The sequence below is a fragment of the Propithecus coquereli genome, unplaced genomic scaffold (assembly GCF_000956105.1).
Source record: "Propithecus coquereli isolate 6110/MARCELLA unplaced genomic scaffold, Pcoq_1.0 Scaffold239, whole genome shotgun sequence".
Lineage (NCBI taxonomy): Eukaryota > Metazoa > Chordata > Mammalia > Primates > Indriidae > Propithecus > Propithecus coquereli.
Window position 1 is genome coordinate 823,268 of NW_012147941.1, and position 9,996 is coordinate 833,263.

The window sequence follows — 9,996 nt, forward strand, 5'->3', positions numbered from 1 at the left end:
CAGTGTAGAGGGAGGATTGGGAATGCAGTGGGATGAGGATGCAAAAATACTAAGACAGAGAGGGCAGGTTGCTGGACCAATCTGGACAGGTCTTTCTAATTCCTCCTGGAAGCTACTGTGGCTTGCTCTGGGCTGTCACAGCCTTTCATACATTTTTGTGTTTGTAGGTGTTTCTCCATCTTACAGTGAACCCCCCAGATGCTGAAACCGGGCCTTGCCTACATGCTAGCATCTAGCATAGGGTCAAAAATAACAGCAATTTGACGGTTGAAAAACTGAAAACATCCAAACTTAATTATTACAGGACAGGCTCAGGCATTGGAGAGGAATTTTTTATTTTTTTTTTGAGACAGGGTCTCGCTTTGTTGCCTGGGCTACAGTGTAGTGGCATCATCATAGGTCACTGTAACCTCAAACTCCTGGGCTCAAGGATCCTCCTTTCTCAGTCTCCCGAATAGCTGGGACTACAGGAGCACCCCACCACGCCTGGCTAATTGTTTGTAGAGACGAGGTCTCCTAATTGCCTGGGCTGTTCTTGAACTCCTGGCATCAAGAGATCCTCCCACTTCGTAGTCCCAAAGTGCTAGGATTACAGGCGAGAGCCACCGCACCCAGCTGGACTGAGAGTTCTGAGCTCAAGCTGAGGCTCTGCACTTACTAGTTAGAACTTTGCTTAATCTCTCACAGGTTTCCTTTAAATGATTAAATGACACATGAGTAGTAAAGGAATTAGCACAGTTCCTGGTAGACTGTAGGCGCCCAATTATTATTAATTGCCAATTCACAGGCACAACCAATCTCTCCGGTCCCCAGGTCCTTGTGCTACCAATTTCCCTGTTGGGGTACAACAAGATGCCTATGGGGTGATGTGTCCCAGGTGATATCCCGGTGCTGACATCATGACAAAGGCATTAACCAAAAATGGCGACCTCAAAGCCATCCGAGGACGTCAATTACTGGTCACGATAGCGATAGATACAACAAGCGGAGTTGGGAAAGGGTTCTTAATGCCAGGATAGAAGACGCAGAACTTGCCCATATTGCCAGTCGACCACAAGCTGAAAAGGCGCAAGCTGCAGAACTGAGCTACAGCCCACCATCGCCACCATGTGTCCGAGGGCAGTCTGCGCCTGCGCAAGCGAGGCGCGCGCCCGTCGGCCGGAAGAGCCGCGCGTTTCCGGGTTGGAGGCGGGGAGTGGTGCCGGAAGTACTCGGGGAGGGCCGCGCAGTCGGACCGGCTGCTGAGACGAACGCTTCATTGGGGCAGTCTCCGCATATCATGGGGAGATAGACGCTGTTGCCTGTGAGTCTTGGGCCCTGGCAGTTGAGGAAGAAGAGCGGGAGGAGGGAGTCAGGACCCAGACCCACAGTGGGTCAGTGTTGGAAGAACTAGATTGCGGAGGAGACGGGGCTGTGAGGAATCAGGCTCTTGGGACGGGACTGAGAGGATCAGGCTCGGAGAAGACACGGCTGTGGGGACCCGGGCTCCAGACGGGACTTAGGGAACGGAGACGGATGTGAGTTCTCTGGCACCTGAGGGAAAGCGGTCTGAGAGGGACAGAATTGTGAGGACCCGCACTTCTAAGAGGAAAGAGTCAGAACGGAACAGGGCGTGAAGACACGGGCTCGGGAGAGGTAAAAGTGGAGCAGTGAGGACTTCAGCTCCTAAGAGGCAGAAGCGGGACAGTGAAGATCCAGGCTCCTAAGGATTCAGAAACAGGGCAGCGCAGACTTAGGTTCCTGAGGGGCAGAAGCAGACAGAGAAAACTTGAGTTCGAGAGGGAACAGGAGCGGGCAATGAAGACTGGGGCTTCTGTGGGGACGGGATCCGGGCTTTGAGACTCCAAAGCTCCCGAGGGAACAGGGCTGATAGGACCCCAGTTCCTAAAAGCGGAGGATCTAAGGGGCCATGGCTGTGAGATCAGCCTCCAAGGGAAAGGGAGAGGGTTTGGAAAAGATGTAGTGATCCATTTTTTCCCCTCGTATTCTGTGAACCCAGAGTGATAAAGGATGTATTCAGGGGAAGACGACTCCTTCACTATGCCCACTTGGCTTTTGGCAGGCTTTTCTTGTGTCAGATACTAAATCTAGGAAGCCCACATGGAAGCATCTTCGTTTTCTGCTTTATTCTTGCGAATCGAATGTGAAGTTGGAAACAGTTTGAACTCAGTTATGTACTTTAAACCCCATTCCACTCAACCCTGATTGAGCACAGTTATCTGCATCTCAAATAAAAGAATGTCAGAGATGGAAGGGCCCCAAACGATCATCTTTTTTTTTTTTTTTTTTTTTTTGAGACATAGTCTCACTCTGTTGCCCAGGCTAGAGTGCCGTGGCATCAGCCTAGCTCACAGCAACCTCAAACTCCTGGGCTAAAGCAATCCTTCTGCCTCAGCCTCCCAAGTAGCTGGGACTACAGGCATGCACCACCATGCCCGGCTAATTTTTTCTATATATATATTTTTTTAGTTGTCCAGATAATTTCTTTCTACTTTTAGTAGAGACGGGGTCTTGCTCTTGCTCAGGCTGATCTCGAACTCCTGAGCTCAAACAATCCACCCGCTTCGGCCTCCCAGAGTACTAGGATTACAGGCGTGAGCCACCAGGCCCGGCCCCCAAATGATCATCTTTTTAAAAATTTTTTACATTTAAGGAGGCTAAAGTCCAAAGAGGGCTTAGGATCATAGTGAGGCTATGATTAGTTAGATGATAGTTTTAATACAGTACCCTGCTATACATAGCAAATAAGAGATGCTTGGTTAATACTCCTTGAAAAATGCTTCTAGAATCTTTGCTCTGCCTTCAAACTTGGGAGATTTTTACAGATTCTGGTACTTTATTTGGAGCTTGTTACTATGTTGACATCAATACAGTGGATGCCACCAGTAAGGGAAACTTTAAATGAAGCTCGATGTTATTTAATTAATTAATTAATTAATTTTTTTTTTTTTTTTTTGAAAAAGTTCCACTCTTTTGCCCAGGCTAGAGTGAGTGCCGTGGCGTCAGCCTAGCTCACAGCAACCTCAAACTCCTGGAATCAAGTGATCCTTCTGCCTCAGCCTCCCAAGTAGCCGGGACTACAGACATGCGCCACCATGCCCGGCTAATTTTTTCTATATATTTTTAGTTGGCCGATTAATTTCTTTCTAATTTTTAGTAGAGGCGGGGGTCTCGCTCTTGCTCAGGCTGGTCTCGAGCTCCTGAGCTCAAACAATCCACCCGCCTCGGCCTCCCAGAGTGCTAGGATTACAGGTGTGAGCCACCGCGCCCGGCCTATTTATTTTTTTTAATAAGCTGTTTAAAAAGTCACAAATAATAAGTTGTTCCCTGTATTTTTAGCACAAGCATTTACTAGAGATGACTGCATTTAGATAAGTATGGTGGGGAGACTTGGACCAGTCACTTCCCATCTTCAGTATTGGTATCTTTTACTGAAACCTGCTTAGACTAACCAGGCACAGCTTATGCACTTTCAAATATTATATCATTTAACTACCACAGCCCCACAAGTTAGTTCTTGTTAGTCCCATTGTACAGATAAAGCTGTTTAGAGAGGTTACGAACTTTGTCTGAAATCACAGGGTTCTGAGAGACCCGCTCCAGTTATGTGTGCCTCTAAAACTTTTTTCTGCTTTTCTAAGTGTATTCCTCTCCATGTCTCAATTTGCCCATCTGCAAACAGAAGTAATAGTTATACAAAGCATATCATTGAATGAAAGCACCCCTCTCCTCCTTAAGACTCATCTTAATGTCAAGGACTGTAACTTATTAGGGTACTTATGTAGTATGGTATTTGAGAACTAAGTTCTGTGTTTTCACAGAAGCGTAAATGTTCAGGTTAGAAAATTGCGAACTTTGTAGAGCTTTTCCTCTCAATGGATTAAGATATATTTAACTTTATTACTATTATTATCATTATTATTTTGAGACAGGGTCTCCTGTGTTGCCAAGGACAGAGTGCAGTGGCGTTATCATAGCTCACTGCAACCTCAAACGCCTAGGCTCAAGTGATCCTCCTGCCTCAGCCTCCCAAGTAGCTGGGACTACAGGCACACGCTACTGAGCCTGGCTAGTTTTTCTGTTTTTTGTAGAGACAGGGTCTCGCTCTTGCTCAGGCTGGTCTCGAACTCTTGGCCTCACGCAATCCTCCCACCTCAGCTTTCCAGAGTACTAGGATTATAGGCATGAGCCACCATGCCTGGCCGTATTAATTTAATTAATTTATTTAATTTTAAATTTAGGAGACCAAGAAACACCAATTTGAAAAACAAAGGCTGAAACCAGGCCCAGTGGCTCACACCTGTGAGTTAAAACTACTATTTTTTCCCAATGACTTACTCTATACTATTTACAAATGCCTATACTGTATACAAATGATCAAAACTTATTTACACCAGCTTATGAGGAAAAGCATGCCCATGTCACCAGTTCAAAGTACTTGGTGATTAATAAATTTATAATATATTTCTGAGTTAACATCCTTATATACATTTGTGAAATGTACTCTATTTCACTCTTTTGTGGCCCTAGCATTGACATATAATAATAGGAATTCAAAGTACCTGATCAGAAAATCATTGTGTTAGAATTAGAGCAAATATGAACATACGACATTAGTTTTGACTAGAGGTCTTCATGGAAAACCCCAAAAGATTTTGGGGGCAACACATTAGCAGTGTTTACTGGCTGCACTGTGAAATAGGTTTGTTGGAGGCAGAGAAACTTTGAAATCTGTAAATATGAACTTAATTTAAAATCTGACATTGATGTGCACCTGTAATCCCAGCTACTTAGGAGGCCGAGGCAGGAGGAACACTTGGGGCCAGGAGCTCAAGGCCAGCCTGGGCAAGAGAACGAGACCCCATTTCTAAAAAAAGAAAAAAAAAATTAAAATCTTGCACTGATTTTTAAAGCTGCAAGGGACTTTAGAATTTGCCTGGTCCAGCTCCTATTTATAAATGTAGAAACTCTAGTAAAAGATGGCACCTAGCCCTCTTGATTTGGGTTTTCCACGGTACCTCTCATCAGCCTCCTGCTGACCACTTGCTGATTGCTACTATATTTTTCAATCCACCATTCTTTTGTTAATCTCTAGTCACAAAAATGGTTATAAGGTGCCATCAACACATGGGTATGTGTGCTGGGCTAATAGCAGGATGCACCGATTTTTTTTTTTTTTTTTTAAGAGATGAGGTTTCAGGCTGGGTGAGGTGGCTCACGCCTATAATCCTAGCACTCTGGGAAGCTGAGGCAGGAAGATCGCTTGAGCTCAGGAGTTTGAGACCAGCCTGAGCAAGAGAGAGACCCCCATTCCTACCAAAAAGAGAAAAAATTAGCCATGTGTGGTTGCACATGCCTGTAGTCCCAGCTATTTGAGAGGCTGAGGCAGGAGGATTGCTTGAGCCCAGGAGTTTGAGGTTGCATTGAGCTATGATGACTCCATGGCACTCTACCCGGGGTGACAGAGCAAGACTCTGTCTCAAAAAGAGAGAGAGAGAAATGAGATTTCATTTTGTTGCCCAGGCTGGAGTGTAATGGCTATTCGCAAGCACAATCATGATGCACTATAACTTTGAATTCCTGGGCTTAAGCGATCTTCCTGCCTCACCCTCCTGAGTAGCTGGGACTACAGGCTTTCACCACTGCACCTAGCACCTGATTTTTATAACTAAGATTTAGAAGAGAGGAGTGCATATATATATAATGTTAATATATTTATTAGTGCTTCCATGTGCCACAGACTCTTCTAAGTACTTTAGATTCATTAAAATCAGTGAATTGTCACAACTGTTTCATCAGGTACATTTTATTAACTCCATTTTTTCAAATGAGGAAATTAAGACATAAAGAGATTAGATAACTTGCTCAATACAGCTAATAAGTGGCAGAATTTGTACTTGAATCCAGACATTGCCACCATAGTCCCTGTCCTTGACCACTGTACTATTCTACCTTTCCGAGAAGCCAGAATAGCCAATCTCAGTATTAACTTCAAGCTGGAAAAAAAAATCCCATATTTCTGTTGCCCTTGAGTCTCACAGACTACAAATAATTGATTCTTTTTGGTTTATTTAGGCTGGAAAATATGAGCTCATGGATACATCTCGAAGCCAGAAAGGAGAGAAATAGCCAGGTAGAAAACTCAGTCAGTCATTAAGTGAAATCATGCACCATCAGGCTGGAAATCCTCTTGATTCCAGTACTTTGTTTAAATAATAAATTCCTAAACATTTCAGAGGTAAAACGGTTTAAAGACAATCTGGTCTTCTATTTTTTTCTGTTTCTATTCCCCTGTTCCCTTCCTTTTTTTTTTTAAGACAGAATCTTGCTCTGTTGTCCAGGCTGGAGTATAGTGGCACAATCACAGCTCACTGCAACCTCAAACTCCTGGCTCAAGCAATTCTGCCTCAGTCTCCTGAGTAGCTGGGCCTACAGGTGCATACCACCACACCTGGTTGATTTTTCTATTTTTTGTAGAGATGGGGTCTCGCTATATTGCCCAAGCTGATCTCCAATTCCTGGCCTGGAGTGATTCGCCTACCTCAGCCTCCCAAGTGCTAAGATTACAGGTGTGAGCCACTCTGCCCAGCTTTTTTTTTTTTTTTTTTTTGAGACAGAGTCTCACTCTGTTGCCCGGGCTAGAGTGAGTGCCGTGGCGTCATCCTAGCTCACAGCAACCTCAAACTCCTGGGCTCAAGCGATCCTACTGCCTCAGCCTCCCGAGTAGCTGGGACTACAGACATGCGCCACCATGCCTGGCTAATTTTTTCTATATATTTTTAGTTGTCCAATTAATTTCTTTCTCTTTTTAGTAGAGACGGGGTCTCGCTCTTGCTCAGGCTGGTCTCGAACTCTTGAGCTCAAACAATCCGCCCGCCTTGGTCTCCCAGAGAGCTAGGATTACAGGCGTGAGCCACCGCGCCCAGCCTGCCCAGCTTTTTTATAAACAGTTAATGAAATGCCCAGAGAAAGCCAGTGTCTTATAATTATTGCAGGGTCTTCCCAATTTCCTACCCTCTGAAAAAATCAGAACTTCTCAATACAATAATAGGGTTGCAGCTGGATTTCTGTTTGAGGTACAAGGTTGTTAAATGGATAACAATTAGGGCCTGTCATCCTCAGCCTATCGAACACAGTTTAAATGTGACGTGGGGGAAAAGAGAATAGATTTGGTTATTTAATTAAACTCCAAGCCATATAATCTTGTTTTGATAGAATTATTAAATATTTTCAACTGTTGATCATTGAGACATGGACTTTCCAGACCTACTTTGTGAATCTCATAGCACATAATTTCCACATAGTAAGTGCTAGTAAGGGTTAACTATTATAATTTTTCTTTCAAACTATCCCACAGTTAATGCCTGTTTTTACACAGTAATACATCCTTATTGGCATTCTGAGGAGGTGAGAGTTAGACATTTGAATAGCCCGAAGACAACCAGGGTATATTACATAATGGAAGTCAGGTTATTTACAGTCACTTCATTCCATTGTTTCATCATCCACAACTAGGCTTTATAAGAGTTGTCAGTAAACAGGTAATTTGGACATAGAATCATTGGTTATTCTGCTCAGGTTGTGATGTTTTACTTTTTAAAAATTACTTAAAAATTCGCATACAATAAAATTCTTTTAGGTGTACAATCACAACTCCTAGAATATGACAAACACACTGTCATGTAAGCGCCACAAAACTCAAGACACAGAATAGTTCCATCCCCCTCCTTTTTTCTTTTTTTTTTTTTTTATGAGACAGCCTGTTGCCCAGCCTGGAGTGCAGTAGCACGATCATAGCTCACTGCACCCTCAAACTCCTGGGCTCCAGCAATCCTCCTGCCTCAGCCTCCTGAGTAGCTAGGATTACAGGTGTGTGCCACCATGCCCGGCTAATTTTTTTTTTATTTTTATAGAGACAGAGTCTCTCTATGTTGTCCAGGCTGGTCTCAAACTCCTGGCCTCAAGCAATCCTGCCTCTGGGATTTCAGGCATGAGCCACCACACCTGGCCTCACTCCCCAGATTTAATCATGCTGCTTTTTTGTAGCAAATCTCTCCCTTACCCCAGACCCCTTGGCAACCACTGATCTGTTCTCCATCCCTATAACTTGCCTTTTCCAGAGTGTCCTATAAATGAAGTCATATATCCTTTTGAGTCTTGCCTTTTTCACTTAGCATCATGCATTTGAGATTCATCCATGTTGTTGCGTGTATCAGTAGTGCTTCCTTTTTATTTCTGAGAAGTAGTCCATTGTATGGATGTACCATAGTTTGTTTATCTGTTCACTGGTTGAAAGACATCTGGATTGTTTTCAGCTTTTGGCAATTGTGAATAATGTTGCTATAAATATTCACATACAGATTTTTGTGTGGATATAAGTTTTCATTTCTCTAGGGTAAATACGTAGGAGTAGGATTCTGGGTCATATGATAAGTATATGTTTAACTTTATAAGAAACTGCCAAACTGTTTTCCAAAAAGACTGCACCATTTTGCATCCACACCAGCAATGTATGAGGGTTTCCATTGCTCTGCATCCTCTCCAGCACCTGTTTTTGTTTTTGTTTTAAAATGTTAGCTATTCTAATAGGTATAGCTCATGGTTTTTAAAATATGCATTTTCCATTTTTTCATTTTTTTCCTCCACCTGGGCCCTGTGAGAAAAAATATGCATTTTCCTAATGACTAATGATATTGAGCAACTTTTAATGTGTTATTTGCTGCTTATTTTCTTTGGTGGAGGCTCTGTTCAGATCTTTTGCCTATTTTAAAAAAGTTTTTTTCTTTTTACTGTTTTTTAGTCATTTTTGTGTCTTTATGTGTTATTTTTTAAAAATATGTGCATGAAGTTTGCCAATTTTTAAAATTGAGTTGGTTATTTTCTTATTGTTGAATTTTGAGAGTTCTTTATATGCCCTGGATAAATTCTTTGTTGGATATATGATTTGTAAATATTTTCTTCTAGTCTATGATTTGTCTTCTTACTTTCTTTTGCAGAGCAAAAGTTTTACATCTTAGTCCACTTTATCAATTTTTTTCTTTTGTGGATTGTGCTTTGGTGTTGTATCTAAGAATTCTGACTAATCTGAAGTCATGAAGATTTTCTTTCTTTCTTCCTTTCTTTCTCTCTCACTTTTTATCTTCTCCTCTTTTTATTTTGTCTTGTCTCTTCTTCTCTTTTCTTTTTTTTCTTTTCTCTTTTCTTTCCTTTTGACAGGGTCTCGCTCTATTGTCCAGGCTGGAGTGCAGTGACACAATCATAGCTCATTGCAGCCTTGAACTCCTGGACTCAATCAATCCTTCTGCCTTCTAAGTAGCTGGCATTACAGGAACATGCCTCCATGCCATGCCCAGCTGATTTTATGTTTAAATATTTCGTACTTGCTTTGGCAGCACATATACATTAGAACGATACAGAGAAGATTAGCATGGCCCCTGTGTGAGGCTGACCTGCAAATGGGTGAGGCTTTCCATATTTAAAAAATAAAGCAAAATAAAATTTAAATATTTGATCCATCTGGAATGGAGAAGTTTATGAAGAGGGAATGTATATACCCCCCATTCCAGATGGATTAAATACTTAAAATTAATTAATTTTATAGCACCCCAAAGGTATTTTTTAAGTGTTTAATAATACTTGTTGGCTGGGCACGGTGGCTCATACCTGTAATTCCAGCACTTTGTAATGCTAGGGCAGAAGGCCAGAATTCCTGGCCTCTAGTGATCCTCCTGCTTGAGACCAGGAGTTTAAGACTAGCCTGGGCAACATAGTGAGACCCCTATCGCTACAAAAAATAGGAAAAAAAATTAGCTGGGCACACCTGTAGTCCCAGCTACTTGGGAGGCTGAGGCAGGAGGATCGCTTGAGTGCAAGAGTTTGAGGTTGCAGTGAGCTATCATGATGCCACTGCACTCTAGCCCAGACAACAGAGAAAGACTGTGTCTCAAAAAAAAAAAAAGAAATTTAAATTTTAACCATGAAACCAAATGTTTTCCA

At 42.6% G+C, this 9,996-nt stretch overlaps 1 protein-coding gene across 2 annotated transcripts in view; it reads left to right on the top strand.

The window, feature by feature from the left end:
- The first annotated feature begins 1,136 nt into the window (after positions 1 to 1,136).
- The window catches only part of TAF12 (TAF12 RNA polymerase II, TATA box binding protein (TBP)-associated factor, 20kDa), a 24,969-nt gene continuing 16,109 nt past the window's right edge, over positions 1,137 to 9,996 (top strand). The window contains exon 1 of one of the 2 annotated variants that reach the window (XM_012645979.1): positions 1,137 to 1,303. The gene's annotated coding sequence lies outside the window, so the exon portion shown is untranslated. Of the gene's footprint in view, positions 1,636 to 9,996 lie in introns of both variants that reach the window. The other variant, XM_012645980.1, reaches the window with a different exon arrangement.